The sequence below is a fragment of the Dryobates pubescens genome, chromosome 5 (genome assembly GCF_014839835.1).
Source record: "Dryobates pubescens isolate bDryPub1 chromosome 5, bDryPub1.pri, whole genome shotgun sequence".
NCBI lineage: Eukaryota > Metazoa > Chordata > Aves > Piciformes > Picidae > Dryobates > Dryobates pubescens.
The window spans coordinates 9435303-9460720 of record NC_071616.1 but is presented as its reverse complement, the minus strand read 5'-3'; the positions used below and the strand labels follow the sequence as shown (position 1 = coordinate 9460720).

The 25418-nt window shown below is 40.5% G+C and overlaps 1 protein-coding gene across 3 annotated transcripts in view; it reads left to right on the top strand.

Annotated features, from left to right (window-relative positions):
* Positions 1-25418, top strand: part of SIPA1L1 (signal induced proliferation associated 1 like 1) — a 241250-nt gene that overhangs the window by 73973 nt on the left and 141859 nt on the right. For all 3 annotated transcript variants that reach the window (XM_054161557.1, XM_054161556.1, XM_054161558.1), the window contains exon 3: positions 10367-10463. The gene's annotated coding sequence lies outside the window, so the exon portion shown is untranslated. The remainder of the gene's footprint in view (positions 1-10366; positions 10464-25418) is intronic.

Here is a 25418-nt window from a genome sequence, read left to right as displayed (position 1 = left end):
ACTGGCCTCTCCTAATTGCCAAAATGAAGCCCTCCCTGTACCCTTTTAATTTCAGTGTCCTTTAACATAGGTAACTAATGCAACATCTGCAGTTGTTTGATTATACTGCACTAGTGCTGCAGGTTTGCAGTTACTAACATTTGTGAATCTTTGCCAGGAAAGGTCTTTTTGTGACATAAAAGTAAAGTCGGGTTTCTGAACCTGAACAAAACCCCACAAACCCAACAGAGCCTGCATTATCACCTTTTATGCTGTGGCATAATATTAAGGCACTTTATTTTGCTCTCATGCTCCCAGGTTGTGTTTTTCCCTCAGCACTTACTGACGTGTGGAATCTCAATTTGTGGCAAGATGGAAGCGTTGGATGTACTTTGAGAATGGATAACCTTGCTGCTATGCTTCTTTATAATCCAATTTCCATATTCACAATTCCTTTATTTTTAGTTTTGTTCCTAGAATTGCAGTTTCTTCAGCAACAAGCATCTGTTTTTTGATATTCCTACTAAAATGAGTTGTTCAGCAGCATATTTTTCTCCGTATCCAAGGGTGTTTAGTTACGAAGTGTTTTAACTGCAGCGTTTGGAGATAAACCAATAAGCTATTTTAGTTCACTCCCTCTCCCAAAAATAGCAAAAAAGCCCTCTGACTTCCTTGTATCTCCATCTCCTGACTTGGGTTCGATCTTACATCTTGTAATTATTCATTTGCCTTCTGACAATGATACTTTTGAAGATGATGTATTCAGTGTCAGAGAGACTGTCCCTGTGGTACATGATGTACAGTAGGCTGTCAGTCAATGCATTAGGTACTTCCTTTGTCAAAGAGCATTTTTCTTGGACCCCTTGCTCTCTATCAAGCATACTCCATATGTTAATTCAGAATAGAATTAACCAGGTTGGAAGAGACCTTTGAGATTGAGTCCAACCTATCATCCAACACTACCTAATCAATTAAACCATGGCACCAAGCACCCCATCAAGTCTCTTCCTGAACACCTCCAATGATGGTGACTCTACCACCTCCCTAGGCAGCCCATTCTAATGGGCAATCACTCTCTCTATGAAGAATTTCTTCCTAACATCCAATCTAAACCTCCCCTGGCACACCTTGAGACTGCATCCTCTTGTTCTGGTGCTGGTAGACTGGGAGAAGAGATACCCTTCAGGTAGTTGTAGACAGCAATAAGGTCTCCCCTGAGCCTCCTCTTCTCCAGGCTAAGCAACCCCAGCTCCCTCAGCCTCTCCTCACAGGGCTTGTGATCCAAACCCCTCTCCAGCTTTGTTGCCCTTCTCTGGACACGTTCCAGCAAGTCAACATCCTTCCTAAACTGAGGGGCCCAGAACTGGACACAGGACTCAAGGTGTGGCCTAACCAGTGCTGAGTCCAGGGGCACAATGACCTCCCTGCTCCTGCTGACCTCACTGTTCCTGATGCAGGCCAGGATGCCATTTGCCTTCTTGGCCACCTGGGCACACTGCTGGCTCATGTTCAGCCTACTCTCAACCATTACCCCCAGGTCCCTTTCTGCCTGGCTGCTCTCCAGCCACTCTGACCCCAGTCTGTAGCACTGCATGGGGTTGCTGTGGCAAATGTGCAGAACCCGGCACTTGGATGTGTTAAATCTCATCCCCCTGGGCTCTGCCCATCTGTCCAGCCTGTCAAGGTCCCTCTGCAGAGCTCTTTTACCCTCTAACAGATCAAGACCTGCCCCCAGCTTGGTGTCATCTGCAAACTTACTGATGATGGACTCAGTCCCCTTGTCCAGATCATCGATAAAGATAGTAAAGAGCATGAGGCCCAGCACTGATCCCTGGGGGACACCACTAGTGACTACTCACTGATTGACCTGACGTATCTGAATTTCTCCGTGCTTCTTGTGCTAAAAAAAAAATCAGGAAAGGTATGTGTTTGTTAATTCATTATTCTATGTATTTACTGACAGGTAAGAGAATCCTGTCTTGAGAGCCAGACATTCAAAATAATTTCATTTTTAATGAAAGAAGGAAAGGTGTGGACCAGATTCTCGGTTCCGTTTAGCTGACCTGGGTGCTAATGGTTCTGTAATAGTGGTGAGACCACTCAAAGAATAGTGTTTGACTAATTACATAGTACATTGATGTGGACTGGGTAATTTTTTTGGCCTTGAGTTGAAGCTGGGAATAGGCTTTCATGAATCTTTAATAGTTAGCTATATTAATAGTCTCTGGATTCACAAGGCACTTCTTTACATTTCTCTTTTGGTTTGGGCTTATTAAAAGTAATGTGCTCAGAGTGTTCTGCAACTCTTCTCCCTTTCTTCCCACGGATAAATGAGCACCGGATTCTCAGAATGTTACATCTCATTTTATTAGTGAAACTGCAGCAGCTTTGGAATGGACAAGAATCAAGGCAGGTTCCAAAGCTTGTCTGTTCAGATGGAGATCTGTCATGGAGGAATAGAATAGAATAGACCAGCTTGGAAGAGACCTTCAAGATCATCACGTCCAACCCATCAACCAATCCACCCCACCCAAACAACTAACCCATGGCACCAAGCACCCCATCAAGTCTCCTCCTGAACACCTCCAATGATGGTGACTCCACCATCTCCCCAGGCAGCCCATTCCAATGGGCAATCACTCTCTCTGTATAGAACTTCTTCCTAACGTCCAACCTAAACCTCCCCTGGTGCAGCCTGAGACTGTGTCCTCTTGTTCTGGTACTGGCTGCCTGGGAGAAGAGACCAACATCTGCCTGTCTAAGGAGTTTGCTGCTGTTCAAGGCTGGGCATATAGTTTGAAAGAAGTTATATTAGCATTGAACTTCTTTATTATGTCTAATTTTGCTAGTATTCTTGGAAATACAAAAGCAACTGGTTCTGCTGCAACTCAAATATTGCTGTCATTTGAGAATTGAGTGTAAAATCTAATTTGTTTCCTTCACTCTCTCTCATCAGAGATGTATCAAATTACACTCTGGTTTAGATTCACACTCTTCATGGAATTTAATCATTCTGACCCCTGTGAAGTAAATACTATTTTCATTAATGGGAAGATTACAGAACAGAGGAAAAAATCCCTGCTTTTTTGCATTATGCAGAGCTTGTGGACCTGTGGTCCAAGTGCTAGACTGTGCCTGTTTTCAATACATTCTTTACATAACTGTTTTTTAATGTAAGCTGTAATAATAATGATGCTGTTTAAGCAGACGGAAAAATGCCTTTTTTTCCTTTCCTGAAGAGCTGTGTGAGCAAGAAACTCTGAAATTTTTATAGAACAGTACATCTTGAAATGTGGATAAGTGACCTATCTACTGAGAAGAGTACAAAATAGCTTGTAATTTTACTGGGGAAGCAGGCAGAGAACCCCTTGAAATTTTGTCTTGACCTGACAGAGAGAATGAAGGCCCTTGAATGGGCACACATGCCCCCGCTGTAATGGAGATGAACAGGTCTGCTAAGCAAGTCAAGTAGAGGTGGGGACAAGGTGCTTGTGTTTTATGGAATAACAGATAATCAACTCCCATGAGGTACAAGTGTAAAAGAGGCTTCTCCACTGAAAATGGAGATCTTGCATGAGGTGGGCAAGAGTATTTTGAATTGCTTTTGTCTCTTCCAGTAGGATAGAAATCATGAGTTCTGCTTCATCTCAAGTGGTGTAGATGAATGTTTTCCCTGAAGGAATGCTTCTAACACAGGAAAGCAGACATTTGGTTACATATGCAAAAAGCTTTCCCGCTGAAGAATTGTCTCTTTATTATAGTAGAACTTTGAATTAGGGCTAGAAGAAGATATGATTTATGGAGTGTGAAACTTCTTAGAGATTACTACGGTTTTCTGTTTGACACCAGTAGAAGGCTGGATAAATTCTGCTGCACAGAGGGAAATTTTTCATCTTCTCTTTAATAATCTGAAACTGTAGTAATGTAGTTAACCACCTCTTAATGAATTTTACATCTGTACAACTTTACAATAAAAGCTTCCTTCTGTGTTTGTGGTAGGTTGTGAAGGGAGACTGAAGGCTTACAGAAATGATGCTCACAGCACATACACAGTTAACTGCATTTGAAAGTTTCTGTCTTCAACACTTTGTGTGGTGAAGTGTACAATAGTGGAGTTTCTGCAGTATGCTGCTACATTGTGGCAGGCTGGGGAAATGGGATTTCACATCTCATTTGTTGACAGATACAATGGCAGCCTATGGGTTGATTGTGCAGATGCTTTTCCGTAGCAGTGCTTCAAGGCTTTTAGTCTTTGCACTGTTCTGCAGTTCTCTGCCTTCCTGTTTGGGGCATCTGATTTGTCTAGCCAATGTGTTGTGGCTTGCGTAATGTATGTTATCAGTTCATCAAAGTGCTGATGAAAGCCTTCATGTAAAGAGAAGTCGTTATAGTCCTTTCCCGTGGGTGCTAAAAGGTGGAAGACTTGTATTTCTGACTGCTTCTTGGCTTCTGGGTGACCTTGAGCAGCTCCATTTCTTTCTCTTGCCTTGATTTCCCTATCTTTGTATTGGATTTAACGATCTTTACCTTGTCTGAAAAGCCTTTTGAACCCGTATCAGTGGAAAGCTTCCTTACAGGGGCATATTCTTCATGGTGCTTCCTCTGTTTTCATTGACAAACAGCTTTAAAATTTCAAATACACCAGTCAGTAGAGAGCTCAGTTTTTTGTTTCTTTTAATAGCAATCAAATGCATTAGAGTTAAGGGCAACGAGGCTGGTGAGAGGCCTTGAGTACAAGTCCTACGAGGAGAGGCTGAGGGAGCTGGGATTGTTTAGCCTGGAGAAGAGGAGGCTCAGGGGAGACCTCATTGCTGTCTACAACTACCTGAAGGGTGGTTGTAGCCAGGAGGGAGTTGGTCTCTTCTCCCAGGCAACCAGCACCAGAACAATAGGACACAGTGTCAATCTGTGCCAGGCTTGACGTGAGGAGGAAGTTCTTCACTGAGAGAGTTGTTTGCTATTGGAATGTGCTGCCCAGGGAGGTGGTGGAGTCACCATCCCTGGAGGTGTTCAAGAGGGGATTGGATGTGGCACTTGGTGCCATGGTTTAGTCATGAGGTCTGTGGTGACAGGTTGGACTTGATGATCTCTGAGGTCTCTTCCAACCTTGGTGATACTGTGATACTGTGAGTTACATATGGAGGGGAGCAAAATGGAAAAGCAGTGAACATTCAGATTGTGAATTTGCAGATTCTTGGCTGGATTTACCCTTTATCCTAATTTTTCCAGTATTTTCTGCCTTAGATTATTAGTTCTTTGAGTAGCAGTGGTAACTACTCCTACAGTAGAAAATCCTGTCCAGATGTGGCAGAAAGCTAGGCAGAAAACCAAGCAATAGGACAACTTTCTGAAGAGAAACCCCAACTTTTGAGGAGAGAATATTGGGACAGTAGTAGGGGTGGGTCACTGCTTCATGAAAAGCAGAAAAAAAGTAGACTGTTTGCCTTTGTTGTTGCCTTTCTCTGTTTTAAACTGAAGTGTTTGCATTCCTTTAAAGTGTTTACATTCCTGTCAGGAATAACTCTGAAGTTCACATTTTTGTGGCTCTGCTCTGTAAATTCCTTGATGTTTCACTTTAAGTTTAGGACTGGACCAAAGCATTAGTTCATAGAAAAACTCTTGCAACTCAGCAGTATCTTTTCAGTATAGGTATTTTACATGTAGGATGAGCAATTATATGAAAGGTAAACAGAAAAGCATTCCAGTCATACACTGTGTGGCTGGAAAAACTGACCTCAGTGTGAAAATGTGTAAGCCATGGTGGCTGTGAGTAACCAGGAAAGGTAATGGTTCACTGCACTAAAAGTGATGTGAACATCAGAAGCCTTTTCAGGTTAAGTGAATTCAAATGAAATTTTATTCCATCACCCCTTTAGAGGAAAAATATTAAGAATTACAGTAATTGACTCCTCTTGACAGGGCAGCAAAGTAGTTAATGAATTAAATGCAATTTTACTAATTTTGATTGATACTGTATAATTATGATGTCAAAAGGATTTCATTTCGTATCAAGCAGTAAATCTGCATCAGACTTCTAGTTCAGACTTGATGAGAGTTAAAAACCCCAACATGCAAAATGAGAAAACCCAGACATCCCCTTCCCCCCAACCTGAGCTGAATCTCCACTCAAAAATAGAAGTATAGCTCAATTTCAAATCCTCTTCTATACAAAAAGATACGAGACAGTAGAAGGTTTCACTTGTTCAGCTTTCTTCCTTTTTGGTAGCACATCTGAGTAATTCCGAAAGCTCTTAGTGTATGAAAAGCAAAATGTAAATATTCTCTCTGAATTTTGATGTCAGCATTAGCAGAGAATCCCCTGACAGCCCTCTATGCTCTTCCAGGGTTTTTATTTTTTTTTTTTTTTTCTCTTTTCCTAATAGCCTTGGTGTTCTTGGAGGTCTTAGAGCCTGAAGGTAAGAAGCAGCCTTCAAAGCTACCTTGAGCTGTTCCGTTCTCACTAAGAAGAAACAAAATTTCTTGTTACCTAAAAGTGAAATGTATGGCAGAATATGAGAGACCAGATTATTCTGGCAGTGACTGTTGAAGCAAATGTTCTTTAGCTTGACAAGCCAAGCATGAAAGGATGTGCTTTATTAGGATGCAAATTCTATGTATGTGATTCACTTGTTGTGTAATATGTTCATGCTTTTTTTTGGTTTATTTGAATTATCCGTGTATTAGTATGGAGAGAGGCTTTATTAACGTGTCAGAAATGCTATTACACTGTTCACAGAGGTGAAAGTTAAGATGGCTATAATTTCAAAGTTTAGTAAGAGTCTGCATACCTGATTTTATTAGTGGCAATTCCAGTTTTCCTAAATAAGGGAGTTCAATTGATACTACTTTTTATACACCTTTATTATGTTCTTGTCTCCATCATCTTACTACTTTTCTTGTTTCTCTGTTTTTCATCATATGGTATTCATTGTTTCAGAGGCTCTACTGCTGATGACTTTTATATCTCCTTTTAATACTTCATCCTTACCTGCCCTTCTGACTCAGAAGAATATGTTCCTCAATGAGCTTCAGGTGCCAGCTGTCTTGTGTTTTCAGAGTAGCTTTAAGAACTTAACTGTGACTTAGGAGCATGCTGCTTTTGCTTGCCAAAAGGTTGGTGCAAGTTAGCTGGCTTGGTGCTTTTCAAAATCTTGTCTTGCCTGTGTTTCTCCTGTGCATGAGTAACAGCTATTTGTGCTTAACAATGATAGTTGAAAAGGTGCATAGGTGTTTACTTTGTAGTAATGATATTTATCAGCTTTTGGCATTCAGCATTTCCAGTGACAGCATGTGCTTGGCTGGAGATGAAGCTTAGAGCACTGTGAAAGCTGTGGTTGAAGGTGGCCTTTCAGGACTGTTGCTCTGCAGGCTGTTCTCTGTTGTGGCAGTGTGCTGTGGGTGCAGGTATTCAGTCATCTGCTAGGTGTGGAGCTTCGAAAATGGTAGTCTGAACACTCAAGGGAATTAGGTGCCAAAGCTTTATCCCCTTGTGACTAGGGTTTGCAAAGTAGGCTGCAGGCCAGTCTGCAACACCAGGGGAGCAGCAGCAGCAGCAGCATCTTTTCCCTGCAGTGCATCATCTCCCATTTGTTAAGTTCATCGGTGAAACTTGTTCTGGCTGTCTTCATTCCTCTGGTAGTAATTACAGTAATCATCAGCTAACACGCTCCTGTCAAAAGTCTTTTGTTTTGATGATGAAGGGAAAGGCAAGCCTACTAAAAATATTTTCATAGCCTTGTGAAGGCACGAGAAGACTTCATGTAGACTTCTTTATTTGGAAATTATAATGCATACAGGAGGTGCCTTCCTAAAGAAAACTGAGGAGGGTGTTTTCCACCGATTCTCACTCCTCCTTTCATCTGAAATTTTAGATTAGTTATTGGGATATCCTGAAAGGCTTGCTTACTGTTCTTGGAAAACAAATGGGCTGAAGGCTGTGTAGGATACAGAGGAAGATATGGAGTTTCCTCTTCAAAGTGTCTGAGAAAGAAACCTTTGAACTTTTGTAGGTGGGGTTTGGTTTTGTTGTTTTTTTTTCCCCCCAGCAATTTTGCATACTGTTAGATTCTGCTGAGAATAAATACTAGTTACTCTTGGTGTTTCTAGAGAGCATGCTCGTTCCTCTTCTTTTTTTGGAAAGGCTTTGGCTGCAATTTCACTACTTCCTAGTGTTATTAATTACATGAGGCTTCTAAAGCTTTCAACTGCTGTTCTGCAGGTGACTTGCTGCTCTGTGAGCACAGCGTTTGCAGGAGGCGTGGGGGAAGTGAAGCATTCCTTATGACATCAGGAAGATGAATTTGCAAGGATTCCTCATCTAGCTTGTAGTATTGCATATGGACATCTAGACCATAGCAAACAATTCTTTGAATTTTCTTTACATTTTTAGTTCTCTCAAGGGTGATTTAAGAAAACAGCCTTTTTCAGCAGAGCCAAGCTCGCTCTTCCCTCCCTCCTTATGTACGCCTACACCAATGTTTTTTTTCAGCTCTGCAAGTGTTGTGTTGGGTGTTTTTTCTCGCTCTCTCTGCTGCATAGGCAGCCTTCCCAATCACAATTGAGCTTCACAGGCAATCTTTCTTTTTGTTTATAAAAAAACCCCACACCTTGTCTTTATACAGCAGGTCTATAATTTAACACCACAGCAAATGGAGAGTTCTGGGTTAGAATTACGATGCATTTTAGTAATGCTTGAACAGATGAAGAATTTCACCCTGAAGAAGGAAATTTTTTTGTCTTGACCAGAAGGCCACCACCTGCAGGAATGATTTATTTACCTGCTGCCCAATGACTTACCAAAAATGTCTGTAGTAATCACAAAGCACGTAGCTTTTGAATCTTTTGCTTGCTTAATTAGACCCAGTTACAATTGAACATTTCTACTCTGAAAAGAAAATGTGATTCTACTTAAAATAGATACTCTCAATGTGTTGGTAGTGTGAAAGTTAAAACACAGTTCTTCCTGGAATGTGACCTTACTTTAAACATGAGTTCAGCTCTCTCTACCTTTTGGAAACTGCTTTGCTGCACTTGATAACTTTCTGTGTGTGCTGCAACTCTCTTGATGGTGCCTCACATTTTTTCTCAAGGTCTTTATTTCACACAATATTTTGTAACTATATGCCTAAGCTTAAGTTGCAATAAAAAAAGCCTCACAGTCTGAAAGCTGTATTTTTCATTTAATAAAGGAAGATAGCAGTAATTACTTTCTTGAGCTCTGTTGATAATGCCGTCTGCCACTTCTTAAAGAATTTTGGTTGATGCTAATGTTCTTGCTACCAAATATTCAAGCTTTATTCAACTCTGTCTAGAAGTACTGTTGGGAGAGTAGCAGTAGGTCAGTTAAAATTATTTGCTGATCAACCTATCAAATTCCAGAGATCATTCTGGTAAAATAAATAGCATGTGTACTGTGGTTTTATGTGCAGCTTATGCTGCCATTGCGTCTGAAATCAGTTTTCCCTGTATGCATATCCTGTGCTCTGGCTTTTCTCCCACATGTCAGCACAAGTGCTTATGTAGCCATTTTGTAAACTGGATTGTGGGAAACCAAATTGGAGAGATGATCTAGGTCTTCTCCAGTCTTCTTATTTAGAGTTGGATTTTAAGCTGTCTCTTTGATGTGATTCATCACAGATGTCCTCTAACACGTGAGCTAGGTGGGAGTAGAGGAGGACAAGAATTCATTGACAGTATGTGCACTACCTCCAGCTTGTGCCTCTGCTGAGTTCTCAGGACTGCAGCATAAATCTCCATGGTTACATCTGTTTGCCCAGTCTAATTTTAGAGAGCTCCTGTCATCTACAAATGCAAGCCTTTTGTAGCAATAGGCAGAGGTCAGATGTTAAGGCTGATGCTGAAAAAATACAGATTTTATTACAGGATGTGGTAAACAGAGTGGACCAGCATTGAAACTGCTTTCCTTGGCTCTTTGTGGAGACCTCTTAGAGAACTGCAGTTGGTGACAGATAACTCACTTATGTACTCCCTTGTATTTGACATGTGTGATAGGCTTTATATTTAGTAGTGAGCAAAAAAGTGGGCCACAGCAGGGCTAACTCTCCCTTATTTCTTGGGTCTAACCAAGTGCTTGTTTAATCTCTAGAGCCCTGGAAGAATGTGTTCTGGAAGAAAATAGCTTGGTTCAGAGAAAGGGAGGAAAAGAAAGGTTGGAATTGTTATAGTGAGAAGCTTCTCGTGCCGACTCTGTCAGATGAGTAACGTAGCTGCAAGCACATAAGAGGGTCATGCTTTTATAAGTCTTCAGTGGTGTTTCTGGCTTCTTAGAAGCACAACTTCCACAATACCCTTTACACTTTGAGAAATTAAGGGGGAAAAAAATCTCTCATTCATATGTTGTTCATACCCATTGTCTTTCTGCTTCTAGGTTTCATCGTGCCATGATTCATCTGAAGCTTCTTGTGACAGCCACTGGTAGTTTTTGCTGAAGCTGTGTGTGCCTGCCCTCTCAGGAATCTGGATAGGTAAGAGTGCAAGCTTTGCTTTCTGGCCTGACAGTTGCCCTTTGCAGTGCTACTAGTTGCCACAAGAGCGGTGTTGGTTTTGTAACTGCTGATAGCACATAGTATTTTATCTGCTGCAGAAAGGATGATCTCCAGCAGGATGTTTTACCTGGGTGGGCTGGCTGCCACCAAATGCTAGTGTATCCCAATCTGTTGCTGAATGCATCCTCTAGATGTGAGAGGTTTTTTCAGGTGGGAGATGCAAGGGAACTAGATGGCTACTCCCTCCCCTCTTTCTACTAGGTATTTGTAGAAGAGTTCATAAAAGCAGGGTGGATTCTTATTCAGACTGTGACAGAATGTTTGGTTTTGTCACATTTTCTAAACAACAGTAGTTCCTGTAGGTGGTTTCTTTTAATCTACTTGTGAAACTAAACTTGTCTTGCAAGGAAGAAAGGGAAGATTATTCTCAGTGTGCCTGTTTCTTGGAAAGGACTGGCTTGTAGTACATGATCTAACCTTTCACAGAGAAATATGATATACTTTTAGGGAGTTTGTGAAAACATAAAAAGGATGCTGCAGTTCTACCCTTGCAGCCTTACCCTCTGCTGTGTATCAAATGCAAGTGCTTTGTGGGTGTGTAATGACCTGATTCAAGAAGGCATATTGAGTAGGTTGGAAAATTGAGGTGGGGGGAGGAGAGATGGGGAGCAGTGACGTTGGTTTTGAAAAGATGGGCAAGGTTTCCAGATGGATTGGCTTCCCAAATGAACTCTATGTTGCACAAGCCATACTGCTGCTGTTACCTGAAGGAAGATGGCCAGAGTGCTTGCTAGGAACTGCAGAGGACAGCATTAGGATCTGAACTTAGATGAGTTTAAGCTGATTTGTAACCAGGCAGTAAAAGCACAGCTCCCTTCATTGACAGGATTGTAATGATCTGTTTATTAAGAAATGTTGAAAGCTATAGGTGTAGGATATGCAAAGGCAAGTTAATCTGCAAATGACAGCAGTAATAAGCGTTGCTACTACAGAAGAAACCCTTCCTAGCAACATCAGTTCATCAGTCTGTCGGATGTGTAAAGGAACATTTCTTATTTGAGAGACTCTGCCCTGTAGCTGTTGTTGCAATGGTTTTGGCCAGTGTTACATTGAACATACCCATTTAAATCTGTTCTGTCAGCAAAGCTGCATTGTATTGGCAAAGGGCTGCTTAGCCTCTGAGGTTTGATTTATTGTAGCAACAAAACCTTTCCTTCAAAGGATGTAGATATGGGAAACAAAGTGTTTGTTTGCAGATCTAGAGGAGCCCTTGGTAAAGGCTGCTTCAATTACTTTATCTTTCCCATTGAATCGTCTTACCTTTTCACTTGGCACCATCTTTAGTGTTTTTACATGCAGTCATTATTGTGGTTTCCTTTGATATGTAGCCTTCAGAGGAAAAAAGATTATGTCCATGTTTTTTCCAACCAAACCGGACAAAAGTTCGATTTACTTCTGAAGTTTGTGGTCCCAATGGATGCATTTTGATGCTAAACACTGTGTGGTGGGGCAGAGACAATGAAAAAGGGCTGTCTTGAGTGATAAAGTAAAAGTAGTTTCTTAGCTACTAATTTAACTAAGTAGTGGAAAGTGAACAAGTTTTCTACCTGATATGCTTATATTACACAGATGTTTGTCTTTTCTGGCATATACTTGCTATAAAGAACATCCAAGTAATTAAACCACTTTGCCAGTGATGGCATCAGCCACTTTATACCACTGAAATACTCACTGAAGATGGTATATATATATATATATATATATATTCCTTTTTATTATGCATGTGCAGGTTTTTTTGTTCACTGGTGGAAATTGTTTTCCAGTGGAATGTTTAAAATATTAAATTCCACCTTGTGACAAATACATTTTATACAAAGATATGGGCTGCCCAGGGAGGTGGTGGAGTCACTATCCCTGGAGGTGTTCAAGAGGGGATTGGATGTGGCACTTGGTGCCATGTTTTAGTAGTCCTGAGGTGTTGGGTGTTGGGTGTCAGGTTGGACTTGATGATCTCTGATGTCTTTCCCAATCTGGTTGATTCTATGATTCTGTATATTTAAACTTTTTTTCCCTAGCACTAGTTCTGGTTGGTTTATGAGCTCATAAGCTCATGGTCCTATGGACTCTGTCTTGCTTACTAAAATTCAGAAACAGATTCTACAGTTGGGAGTTATATGTTTAATTAAAGCTTTTTTAGAAATAGTAACAATACAGCTTTTTCTTGCTTATGGTTCAAATACAGAATCTATTGGGATATTCAGCAGCATAAGCTTAGTTAGATTCCCCACTTTCTTCTGTTAATAATGACAGAACAAAACATGTAAAATTCTTGCTACAGCTTAAGCTGAGACTGCTTATTTCTCTTTGACCTTTGCTGAAAATAAAGAATAGAATAGAATAAACCAGGTTGGAAGAGACCTTCAAGATCATTGCGTTCAACCCATCAACCAATCCAACACCACCTAATCAACTAAACCATGGCACCAAGCAGCCTATCAAGTCACCTCCTGAACATCTCCAATGACAGTGACCCCACCACCTTCCTGGGCAGCCCATTCCAATGGGCAATCACTTTCTCTGTGCAGAACCTCCTCCCAACATCCAGCCCAAACCTCCCCTGGTGCAGCCTGAGACTGGATTGTATAGGTCTGTGCTTAAAGCTGTTTCTCCAAGGAGTCTGAAGAAAGCTAGGAAACCCCCCTGCAATTCGTGCTTACAGTCTTGGCCTCCTTACAAAGCAAGGAAGTCTGTTGCTTGGGGAGGGCATGTGCATATTTCATATGCATGTGTGTGCCTGTGCCTACATACATATACCTGAGACACAGAAGGGGTATGAAGTGCTCTCACTGATGAATGTGTGTTCCCAGGGTAGTGATTCCCTTCTGTAATGTGCTTGTAGTGGGGTTATTGCAATGGTTATTATCATTACATGGAAGAGGAGTAGCAAGTGCTTAATTGATATTCTTTTATGTTTAAAACCAGTGTGTAAATTACCAGAAGTTGGCATGTGGTAGTTGGGAGGAAGTTATTTAACATACTCTCGAACTGGAGAATTGCAGTTGGACCATTCAATAAAACAGGAGAATGTTAATAGCTAACTATGTCCGTTAGAGTAGCAGATGATGTTCATGAGGGAAGTCTCATGTTCGGTTGTGTCAGATTGAAAGAATTGCATTCAGAAGCAGTGAGTCTGTATGAGTGAATGACAAGAGAAAAGCCTGGATCCCATTAATTTTGGCCTAAGCTGGTGAGGGTTTTATGCTCTGATTGCCGTTTCCTTAGTCCAGAGCGAGTGAAGTAGTGGTATGGAATGTGAAGATCATCGACACTCCTTTCCATTACAGGCATCTATTGACTAGGCAGGCCAAGAATGAGGATAGATAGGCTATGTCTACAAACTTCCTGGTCTCAAAAGGGTTAGGCACACACAAATTTGCTTTAATCTAGCTAGCCTGGATTCAAAAAGATTGCAGGAATTTAACAGCATGGATGTCAGCATGGCCTGTTTGAGGCTGTCGGGGAGTCTGGGTGCTTAGCTGCTGCAATCCTACCCCTGCCCAGGAAATTGAGTGGATTTTCTAAAACTCACTTCTGTAGCTTGCAGAAATGTGGAGAGCTGTTGGTAGATTAAATACATACATTATTTTGTCTGATTTTTTTTTTTTTTGCTTCTCCCCTCCCACCCCAGTTTTACCTTTTAAATGAGGAAAGTAGTAAAACTTAGAACTAAGTAACTACATACCTAGTACCATGTGTGATTACAAATGTGTGTTGGTTAGCAAACTAGATTTTTTTTTTGGTGAGACTGTCTGGTGAAGAATTAACAGCCCTGGTGTTTTGATTTCTGCATGGCTTAGCTTGCAAAAGTACAATGGGCTGCGCTTCTTTCAAACTGCAACAGCATCAGATTTCTGCTGTTGAAATACTTTCCATTGTTGCAGGTTAGTAATAAGTATTGGCAAGTAAATCTGAGGTGCTGAACAGCAATGGAGTTTGTGAAGTGGGAAGAAAATGTAAGCTCATGGACTGAATTTTAAAAAAGCAACAACAAAGAACCAAACCCCACAAAGCTGCAGACCAGTGAAGCCCAAACATCCTCCCACTTAAACCCCAACAAACCACCACCAAAACAAAACCAACCACCAAATCCAAACAGACACACCCCTGAAGAAAGGTGGGGAAGGGTGTCGGGGGGGGGAAACCAACAAAACAAACACAAAAACCCATCAGAAAGGATCGTGGAGCAGCAAAAGTGCATCTGTGAACTTCATTCCTATATTGCCCTTGACTATTAGTGTTACTTCTCTGCTTTCTGGTTTGGTGAGGGTTTGTTGGGTTTGGTTTTGGGTTTGTTTGGTATTTTTAATTTGCAGAGGGGAAATACTTGCTTCCATTGTGAAGTGCTTTGAGAACATAAACTTCTACTACTACTACAGCTGCATTAGCCATCAGGTTTCCTAAATTCGTACTTCATAACAGGTATACCAAATAACAGCATGCATGCATTTGCAGAGCGTTCCGTTTTGATGGCAACGTGTCTGTGCCTTTGGAGACGAGCTATTCTGCAATAATTCCATTTACTTGAAAATCACAGAAGCCTCCTTTTTTAGCCTGGATTTGTTTAGATGTAATTTCCTGTCAGTGGTGAGTCTTTTCTGCTGCTGCTTGATTAAAGATTAGATTCCTTACTCCTCTTGTTGTGTTCTTCCTACGGGCATTTAAATTATTTTCTTTCATATTTTCTTTTTTTCAGTATCCTTGAACTGTAAAATCAAGAACTAATTGCAGTTTCTCTGTGCCAAACAAAGTAAGATAACTGCTTTGCCCTTCCACTTGGTAATCTTGCTTGTTTGAACATTAGTGGATTGCATCAGATGAGCCACCACTGCATGTTGTGAGTTTCCTATTGTGTACACAGATTCAAGGAAGTGAACTAGTAAAATAATGCACCGAGCTGTCACTTGCAAAGATCAGAGGTCTCTCATTCCACTAGAGATCAGAGAAGATTGGCTTGCTTGTCAAATTGTTATTCACTACTTGTGCATAATGCAAGACCACAACTTAGCTCTGTTTCATTTGATGAAGGATAAAGATCAGTGCCTACTAGACAGTGTGATGGTAGCTTTACAGATCCCATGAACATATGAGGCATTAGTCATTTCTTGTTATGAATAGAATGTAGTGTAGATGTATATAGAGATCATAATGTGTGTGGTGCTTTATAGCTTTCATATTATCATAGAATACCAGGTTGGGAGGGATACCAAGAATCATCTGGTCCAACCTTCCTTGGGAAAAGCATGAACTAGACACAACAGCCCAGCACCCTTGCCAGCTCTGTCTTTAAATGTTCAGTGTTGGAGTATCTGCCACTTCCCTAGGGAGATGGTTCCATCATCTGATTGTTTTCATTGTGCAAATTCTCCTCATGTCTAATCAGCATCTCCCTGGGAGTGACCTCTACCCGTTGCCCCTCATCTTTTCTATATGACTGCTTGTAAAAACAGTCTCAGCCTTCTTTGTAGCATTAGTAGTAATGCAATTAATAAATAGCACATCATGTTAATTCTATATATAGGTTGATCTCTTTGGTTTTATGCTTTGTATATACTGTTAGATGATTTTATGGTATCAGCCACCAGTTCATTCCGTCATTTACATATATGAGGGCTTGGTACTAATACAGAGTTCTTCAGTATCTCAAAGCTATGCCAATTATTGTATTAACCTTTAACACACTACTATTTCACTGATGTTTTTGCTTGTATAAAGTTGGGTTTTTTAAAAGAAAGGAAGCTTATAATTGGAGAAGTTGCAAACAACTTCCTAACTCACTAGGTTAAGTGAAAACCCAGCTTTGTCTTTATGTATGATGCTTTTACAGAATTAAGCTGGATGTTGTAATGTTTCAGCTGCAACCTCTCCCATACCTGTCCATCTCCAATAGAAGCAGAAGGGAGGAGGAGCAAAGTTTATCAATAAATCTCATTACATGAAATTTTTGTGTTGATGTGCATTAGAAAATATACAAGAGGAGAATGTTTTCTAAACTGGGAAGGCTTTTAAAGCTGAAGTATTAGTTGGATAGAATTAAATTGGGATGTGGTATAGTGGAATTCTTTTGTGATTTTGCTGTTGGGTGTTCTGTGTGTATGTGCAGAGCTTCCCAGATTGTCTGAAGATGCTCCTCTCCTTCATTCCCATTAGTATCCTGGTGTTTGTAAGGTTGAGTGTCTGGACATGTCAGCTGCTCTAGGCTGCTCCTAAAGTGGTGCTGGCCCGACCAACCTTTAGTGCCTTTAGTTCCACACAAGACAAAGGCAGGAAAGCTGCTTCCTCAAACCTCTGTTTACTTGGGCTTGCACATTTGAAATTGTTTGGAAGCTTCTGATTGTGTAGCTGTGACACAAGAAGTGCCTGGTTACCCCAGAATACCTCTACTGATATGTCCAAAGGTGTTTTTATATAATCAGAATTTAAACTGTTTTCTAATTTTGCCTATTAAATGAAAATGGAGATTTAGCACTTCCTTTAAATGAGCGAATTCTGAAGCAAATCAATGTAAGAAACCTTTTGAGACCCTTACAGGTTCACCATTCATGTGGAAATTGCAAGAGTATATTGGCATATACTCTGAGATTCTGGTATAGAAGGTATCAACATTGCCATTACACAAATATCTGAGGTGCTGTGAAAGCTATTGAGTCTTTTAGAACCAAAGAAGTAGTGGTTTTGTTTTTTCCTGACAGATGGTTGTGTTGGTTTGTTGGTTTTTTTTCCCCAGGCCATAATTCCATTATGGGAAAACTATGAGAACTTTAGAATAGCATAGAATAAACCAGGTTGGAAGAGACCTCCAAGATCATTGGGTCCAACCTATCATCCAACACCACCCAACCAACTAAACCATGCAACCAAGCATCCTGTCAAGTCTCCTCCTGAACACCTCCAGTGATGGTGACTCCACCACCTCCCTGGGCAGCCCATTCCAATGGGCAATCACTCTCTCTGTGTAGAACTTCTTCCTAACCTCCAGCCTAAACCTCCCCTGGCGCAGCCTGAGGCTGTGTCCTCTTGTTCTGGTACTGGTTGCCTGGGAGAAGAGACCAACCCCCACCTGGCTATGTCCTACCTTTAGTTAGTTGTAGACAGCAATAAGGTCACCCCTGAGTCTCCTCCTCTCCAGGCTAAGCAACCCCAGCTCCCTCAGTCTCTCCTCATAGGGCTTGTGTTCCAAGCCCCTCAACAACTTTGTTGCCCTTTCTGTCTTTCCTTGTCCTTTGGTAAACCATGGAGAACTAACGTTTTTGTCATCCCTTTTTCAAATAGAACCAAACCTTGAGGCTGAGATTTGGGTTTGATGCACCAGCTCTGAGCCTTTCAGAGACCGCTGCCTGCTCTGTCATCTCAACTGCAAATAAGATTTACTGATGAAACGATTTCCTTCTGTTCCAATACCTGTGGAGAGATTATGCTTCAGTTCCAAATTGACCAGTGAGGCATTTAAGTGTTACCTTTTGCCTGGCATGTCAATGCATCGCAGGATCATCCTAATCATAGCCAATATGAACTTTAAAACATCTTTCTTTCACGCTTTATATTGCAACTGATCTCTCTAGGCATAAAACATAGTTTTCATATTTTTCTAATTTAATCTGTATTTGCTTGGTTGTTTTGTTTTGTTGTTTTTTTTTTTTAATGGTTCAACTTTGTGGCTTGAAGCAGTAGTTTATTTTTAGCACAAATGCACCAGACCTGCAATTTTAGATCTTGTTCGAAAAGCAGCGTTATTATAGTAAGTGCTTTTGACAAGGTGTCCTAGAAGTACGTTGAAATAGCTTTAGTGGTAAGTATGGCCAAAATAAAGAAAACAGCTAAGTCAAAGTATTTTTGTGCTTTGTGTTAGGGGAGGATGCATGAATATATTTTGGTTACTTTTCAGTTGTTATGGTACAAAAATGTAGATCACGTTGAAGTGTAGAGGACACAGAGATGTTACGTGTCTTCTGTTCCTAAAATATTATACTACAACTTACACAATGTGATGTGGAGAGGTGGGCACAAGCCAACCTCATAAGATTCAACAAGACCAAGTGCAGGGTCCTGCATCTCCAAACCAAAAAGCAAATGCCAGTCCTAGGGAGTTTTATTGACAATACTGTGAGGCCTCTGATCTTTTAAGGTCTAAAATCCCTCACGATGATGTAGGATTTACTTTTAGGACTTCAGTAGATGTTTAGACAGCTGTTTACTCTCTAACATGAGTCTTTTCATTTTTCTTTCTCTTTTGTGGTTGAGAGGGTGGATTCTTAAAGATTTACTTGATATGTTGAAAAAGCTGTTGTCCAGGAGCTGTTGGACCAGGAGCCATGAGATTGAAATTATACTGCTGAATGGTACAGATTGGTAATGCTGGTGTCTACTTTAGTCATCAGTCTTTCCTACAAAGTGTTTTTCTTGCCTTTCAAAGGCTTTGAGGCTTCACAAATTTTGTTTTTCACATACTTGGGAGCTGGTGGTTGTGAAGACCTATTGATGAATGCTATTGGTGATACACTATTTTAAGAGCTCTCCACCGTTTCTTCAGTCTCACAAGTTTCCAAATGTTAACAAAACATACGCAGCAAATGCTTTAAGAATTTGTATCTAGAGGAAAATCTTCTATTAGGAGGGAGGTCAGCCTTCTACAGGTAACAGTGATGACTTCATCACTATTCTGTACTTTCCATGGCATTTCTCTCTCTTCAGGTGTAATTGTGCTGCAGTGTTCAGGTGGATGTGGTGACTTGCAGTGGTAACTTGTTCTCTTTTACCATCTTGTTTCATGTTTGCTGGATTTGTGGTGTTTTCTCTGTTTATGGAGATGTAAGGCAAGAGGGCGGTGTTAAAAAGGTTTGTCTTTTAAAGCATTACAAAATCTGTTACACAAAATAGATAATTGGGGTGTCTTGAATTCTGTTTTTGGAGATGGGTGCTAGTGTATCTGCAAATACTGCATTCTGTCCACTGTATGAGAGAAGTATGCCAGCAGTTATCTTCTTTCCTCTTGTAGTACTACAGGTACTTTTCCTGTAAGCGAAGCTTTGCATTCCTTCTTGTCTGTCTTTTGGACCCAGACTTCTTAGTCTAGCTGCACAGGTGATTCTAAATAGTCCTGGAGATGTAATCAAAATCTGATTCTGTCCCTCAGCATTTCCATGTGATATGTAGAGAATCTTGGGTTTTCAAATGCCTTCTATTTTTTTTAATGTTGTTCAGACTTTTAGATCTCTGAGCTGTGAAATATGCCTACATAGTTTTAAAGGAGAAGGGGAGTGCTGACTGTGTCTAGTTTTAAGGCCATTGTGTGTGTCTCCTACTTTGTTTCAGTCTACTGGTTCATAGAAACTAACTTGTGTGTGTGAATAATTCACTACTACATTTCTGGTAGAGAAGGAATGTTGATGAAAGAATTGGAGGGGTGATGGTGGTGTAAAACCTAAACGAGCTGCTGAAAGTCTGAATTCTTTAAGGGGCTAAAAGATGGCGTCATACTCTGGTATGTACTGTTGGCACTTAAGCTGTGATAGATGCTCTGAGTGTGTCTGGACTGATGTAAATATACATGTCGGGTTTTGGTGAAGTAGGAGTGAGAATATTATTACTGTTTCACAGGAAAGCTGAAAAATAAAACCAGAGCTAAAATACATGTGACCAGAGGTAAAATAAATGGGTATGTTGCAACTGTAGGTAAAATGTCTAAATTGTTTTGTATTAAAGGCATAAATACAGGCTATGACATCATCTTAGAGTACTTCCTAAAATGAAAAAGCCCTCTCATTAATGCTTAGTTTAAAATGGTGACTACTTAGAGATGAATTGCCAAATACATCTGGATGAAGCTCTGGCCAGCCTGATCTAGTGTGGGGTGGCAGGGGGGTGGAACTAGATGATCCTTGTGGTCCCTTCCAACCCTGACTGATTCTATGATACTATGAAATGTGAAAAAGCAGCAGAATTACAGTGGATGTCAGCATTAGTGTAGAATGTGGACTGTATTTCTGGTAACTGCACTGATAAACTCTATGTAAGTATTTCATGTTAGCTTTACAAGTAGACCAAGAAAAGACTGAAATAAGAAGAAATTTTTCTGTTGGGGGTGGGGGAGTGAAGGGGAAGACAAATGTGTTCGTGTGCATTGCCACTTAAACTAATGTTTGTGACTTACTTAATATGCAAAGACTATTTATATATATATAAATAAACCCAATCTATACAACTGTATTATGAAGATGAGGTTTTGGTTTCAGTTGCTGGCAATATCTTTCTAATAACCTCAGAACCAGGATTTAGGATGTCTTCCTTAGAATACATAAGAATGGTATTTCAAGGCAAGGACAATGATGCTGAGTAGATGTGAAATACTTTAACTTACTGCGCTCACGAGTCTTAACATTTTCCAGAATGATATTTGGCTTTTGGGAACAAGATCAGGCTTATGACTTAGTCTGTGATCCAGTACAGCTCCCCAAGATATTTTTCCCTGGATTACTCTTTAGATGGCTTGTTTTGTGTGCATGTATGTGTATTACTACTTTAACTACTTCTTTCCAGCTTACAGCACTTTGTTTTGCTTTAACCTGCATGGACGTTTATCTGGTTGGCTTGAGAATCCCCCATTTCCCAAGATCACCTGGAGTCAGGATGGTGTTCTCCATACTCTTTGCAACTCTCACTCAAATTAATAATGACCTGCAGCGAGTTTTACTTAATAATTTCAAGTTCTAGCTGGGGTGACCTAAAATGCTTTCTGATTGTTATGCTTTAGGTCTCTGAAAGCCATTTTTCCAATAGTTATGCTTATCTACACTGATTATTTTGGATCTCTGGTCTCCAGGTCATGTTGAACACTGTCAGAACTATCATTTACATAAACTTTACTTGCTGCTTTTAAGACATTCTCTTAAGGGAGAATATTTTATTGGTTTCATGTGGCTGCCTGACTGTAATTGATCTTTCTCCTCTAACTTAAATTGATTTATACCACTCTACACCCCACACCCCCTCCCAACAATATACCCAAATATCAAAGCATTGGAATTGCATTGTCTTACTGCTTCTGAAGCTTTTTCCCACTTCTTCATTATTATAAAAGGACATGTACTGTCTTTTATATTGCTCTGGGATCTCCTGTGTTTTACTAGTTCTGAAAGCAGATCGATCAGTATTAGTTCAAAAATTATTTAGAGTAGTTGTTTATGTACTCCAGTGCACATGATTTTAAGAAGCTGGATTAAACTGTTAACTCTTCCAATTAAAAAGTCAGGGGGCTTTTGAAGGAGTGTTTTGAGTGTTAATTTTGCTGACTTCCTTGCTGCATCTTTGTGGAGCCCTATGGTTTTGGGGTCCCTCATTATCTAAGGCAGATTCTAACATTGACTAACGATGCCATGTGCCATCACAAGTTTAATCATCTCTGTAGGCTTTGATGGCCTGGGTGAGATCCAGAATCAATGTGGGCTGGCTGAGCCAGCACGCTATTGAAAAGCCACTGTTAATTAACTGATTATTAATCAATTTGAGAGCAGCGGTGGTATTTTTCAAAACTAAAAAAGATAATGAATGTTCCTCAGGTTTTGTTGTATGTGTATTTTTTTAGCCTACCACCTCCAGAACTATCTTGCAGAGCTTTGCTGGACTGATACTTCACTCAGGAAGACTTGGAGGGAATATCTAATTCTGTATTGGTATTGCTAACCACCTACTTGTGAATGATGTTTTTCTGCAGTTCCTATCTGGGCAAGACTAGGACTGACTTAAAGGTCTTCTTGCTTGAGTCAGAACAGTATAAAAGAGTGCAGAGAAAGGAGGTTTTTGGCTTGCAAAGATACGAAAAACAGACAAATGAGTGGCCTATGTGACTATTTTTGTTGTACTATATGTGTCATTTGAGCAGGCTTGCTGTAACTTCAGCAACATATGGCATTGCTAGGTATCTTAGAAATGTCTGCTGTAATACAGATCTCGGGACTGTCTGGCTGATGAGTCTCCCTCTGTGATGACTGGAGCCACTTAGTAATGAACCATGGTTCATAAAGTCTGCTCAGATAGCCATAGCATATCTACATGTGCTGGAAACTAAAGGCATGGTGACTGGAGACCATCCAGAAATCTCTTGATGTCTTTTTTTCCCCTAAATGGTTGCTGTTTGACAGATTTCTTCTGTAAATTACTGAACCAGTATGGAGCATCCTTTGCGGGTGCTGCCAATTACAGTGCTCAAGCGGCACACTAAAATCCCCTAATTTAAGAAGGTAGTCTGAATTTTCCTTTATTCAGTTCTGTGAAGTAGACTATGCTGGTAAACTTAAGACATTAAAGAGCAATGGAAGACAAACAGATGCAAATTCAATCTGGTTTAGTGGGTTTTTTTCCATGTAGGTTTCTTGATAACTTCTACTTGATGCATGAGCTTCTCTTTTGCCCATTATGCCTGGGAAGTAATTTTTAAGTGCAAAACAAGTAGCAAATAATTCCAAATGGTTGGAGAGCTGAAAATGTAGCTGTGCAGCAGAGTTTTACCTAAGCTTAGCCTTTTTTAACCAGAAAGAAAATTTAAGAGTATTTGCTAAAAGTAAAAACTACAAGACCTAAGCCAACAGAATTACATTCCTGGCCCTAAGAAAATGTTGCACTTTCGTGCTAAGGTTGTTTGTGTGTTGTGTGTATGGTTTTTTTTTTCCTTCTATTTTTAAAAATTTATGTTCTTTTCCATAACAGTGGTGAAATTAATCTCATTTGTGTCCAGCTGTTGCCATTAAGAAAGTCTGCTACTGAAATTGGGAGTAATAACTCTTCTGTTTTCTTGGAAGTCCCAAGCAAATTTAAAAAGCAAACCAAAAAAACCTCAGCTAGTAAAGCCATCAGAGGATAAAATAGGCAGCTAACACAATAGAAGTTCAAATGGAAATAATTAAGTTAAGTAGAACAGCCTAGAGTTTGGCCTACACAGTAATTCACTGAATGCTTTTAAGCTAGTGGCTCTTTAGGAAGGGATGGTCCTGGCTTCTCCCATCTGCTGATTTGATGGCTGTTTGAGGGCTTTCACCCAGGAATCGTGAGAGGATGGGTGTGTGAAATCTGAACTTGAGTGCAGAGCACACACTTTTTTTTTTTTCCTTGCTGAGCATGGGGCATTTCTTGGATGTTGTGTTCAGTTCAACTAATTTCATGGTGGATTGTACTGCAGCACAGATCGTGACACATCTGGATAAAACTGCCTTGCACAGTATGAAGCTGTACAGTTCTTGAAACTCTAATGTCAGGGTTTGCTCAACTTTTTTTTTTCAACTGAGGAATGAACCTTTTCTGAGTGACTCTGCCTGATGACTGGGGGCAGCAGCATATCTTGAGTTGGCTGCCTCCATTGGTCTTTCCCTGTCCCGCCTGGCTGAAAAGAAGCCAGTTGCTCATCCATCATGTGTTGGGTTCCACAGTCGGGTGTTGTGCAAGGGCAAGTCTGTGGTGATGGTCCTTTGCCTTAAATGCTGTTCTGGAAATGTTAGTGGTCTCTTGACTTACTGGTCAGAGCTCCAGGACTTGCAGTGCAGAAAAAAAGCTTTTTGTTTAGCAGTTAATCAGCTGAGTAACTCCAGCAGTTCCATCATTTGGAACTTAGGGGGAGGCAGTTGTACTGTTTAAAAAAAAAAAAACCAACAACCCACCAACAAACAAAAAAACCCAGAAAAACTCAAAACAAAAGTCTGGATTTAAGCCTTTTTTTCATTAAAAAAACCTAGCTTGGATAAATTTCACACTCTTCAGATTTACTGTTCTGGCAGTTTGCTGAAGGACCCTCATTTTGGTTCACTCTTTGCTTGTAGCATTGGCTGGACTTTGCAGGGTCTAATGGTGCTTAAGCTTACCCCAGTGCATGGCTGTAGTGCTGGAGTGTGTGATTTCCTCAGAAATACCAGCCTCCCATGTGCTGTGGATATCTGAAATGAGACTTCAGGAACAGTCTGTTCAGAACTGGTGGTGCTGTCTGTGTTGGCATCCAGTGTGGAGCAGAGGGAGGAAATGATTGCAGTTCAAATACCAGAGGGCTGAAGAATAGAAAGTAAGTGGAAGATGCTAGGCTGGGAGACAGAGGACTGGGTGCTTGGAAGGAAGGAAGGAAATACTGGAAGAGCTGGAAACTGTTTAAAAGGAAAAAAGAAAGTGGGGGGGAAAGAAGAGAGAGGAAAGAGTCAAGGAAAGGTGGGAGAAGTTGATTTATAAGCGGGAATAAGTGACAAAAGGAGGTTCTGGGAACAGGGGGGATGCAGATAATGACTTGTTTGTTTTTTCAAAGTCCTGGATGGTTTCAACCATGCCTTCATGAAAGACTTGCTGCTTGATCCTCCTGAGGCTCTCAGTGAAAGGTGTGGTTGGTTGGTTGGTTGGTTGGTGTGGGTTTTCTTAATGTTTGTTCTGCAATTCACTGGCTGCTCATTGAATTAGCTAATTCTGAACCAGAACATTTTATCTGCCTATTTTGTTTAGTTTTGTCTCTATTTTGCCAGCTGCTGCATCTTTGAAGAGACGTTTCCTGTGCCCCTCTTCAAATGCCTTCCCCCCCCCCCCCCAAGTGTAGCTCTTTTCTGTGAATATCAAATTCATAGTATGAATTAATTGAATGCATTAATAGGAGTGTGTGTGTACAGAGGAGTCTAAACAGTTGAAAAATGAAGTGGGTTTAGTACGTGAGATGGTTTTTTATGATTCATAGTAGAGAATAATGATCAGTGGTTGGGGTGCCTCATTGTTTTGCTTTGGTCATTTGAAATGAATAGTATGCTTCTATTATAAGCTTAGGCAGTGATAATAAAAGCAGTATCCCTCTCTGTCAGGATTTGTGACAAACAAGTCCCTGGAGATTGCTGACTGTTTTATTTAATGACAAGAATAGTAAAT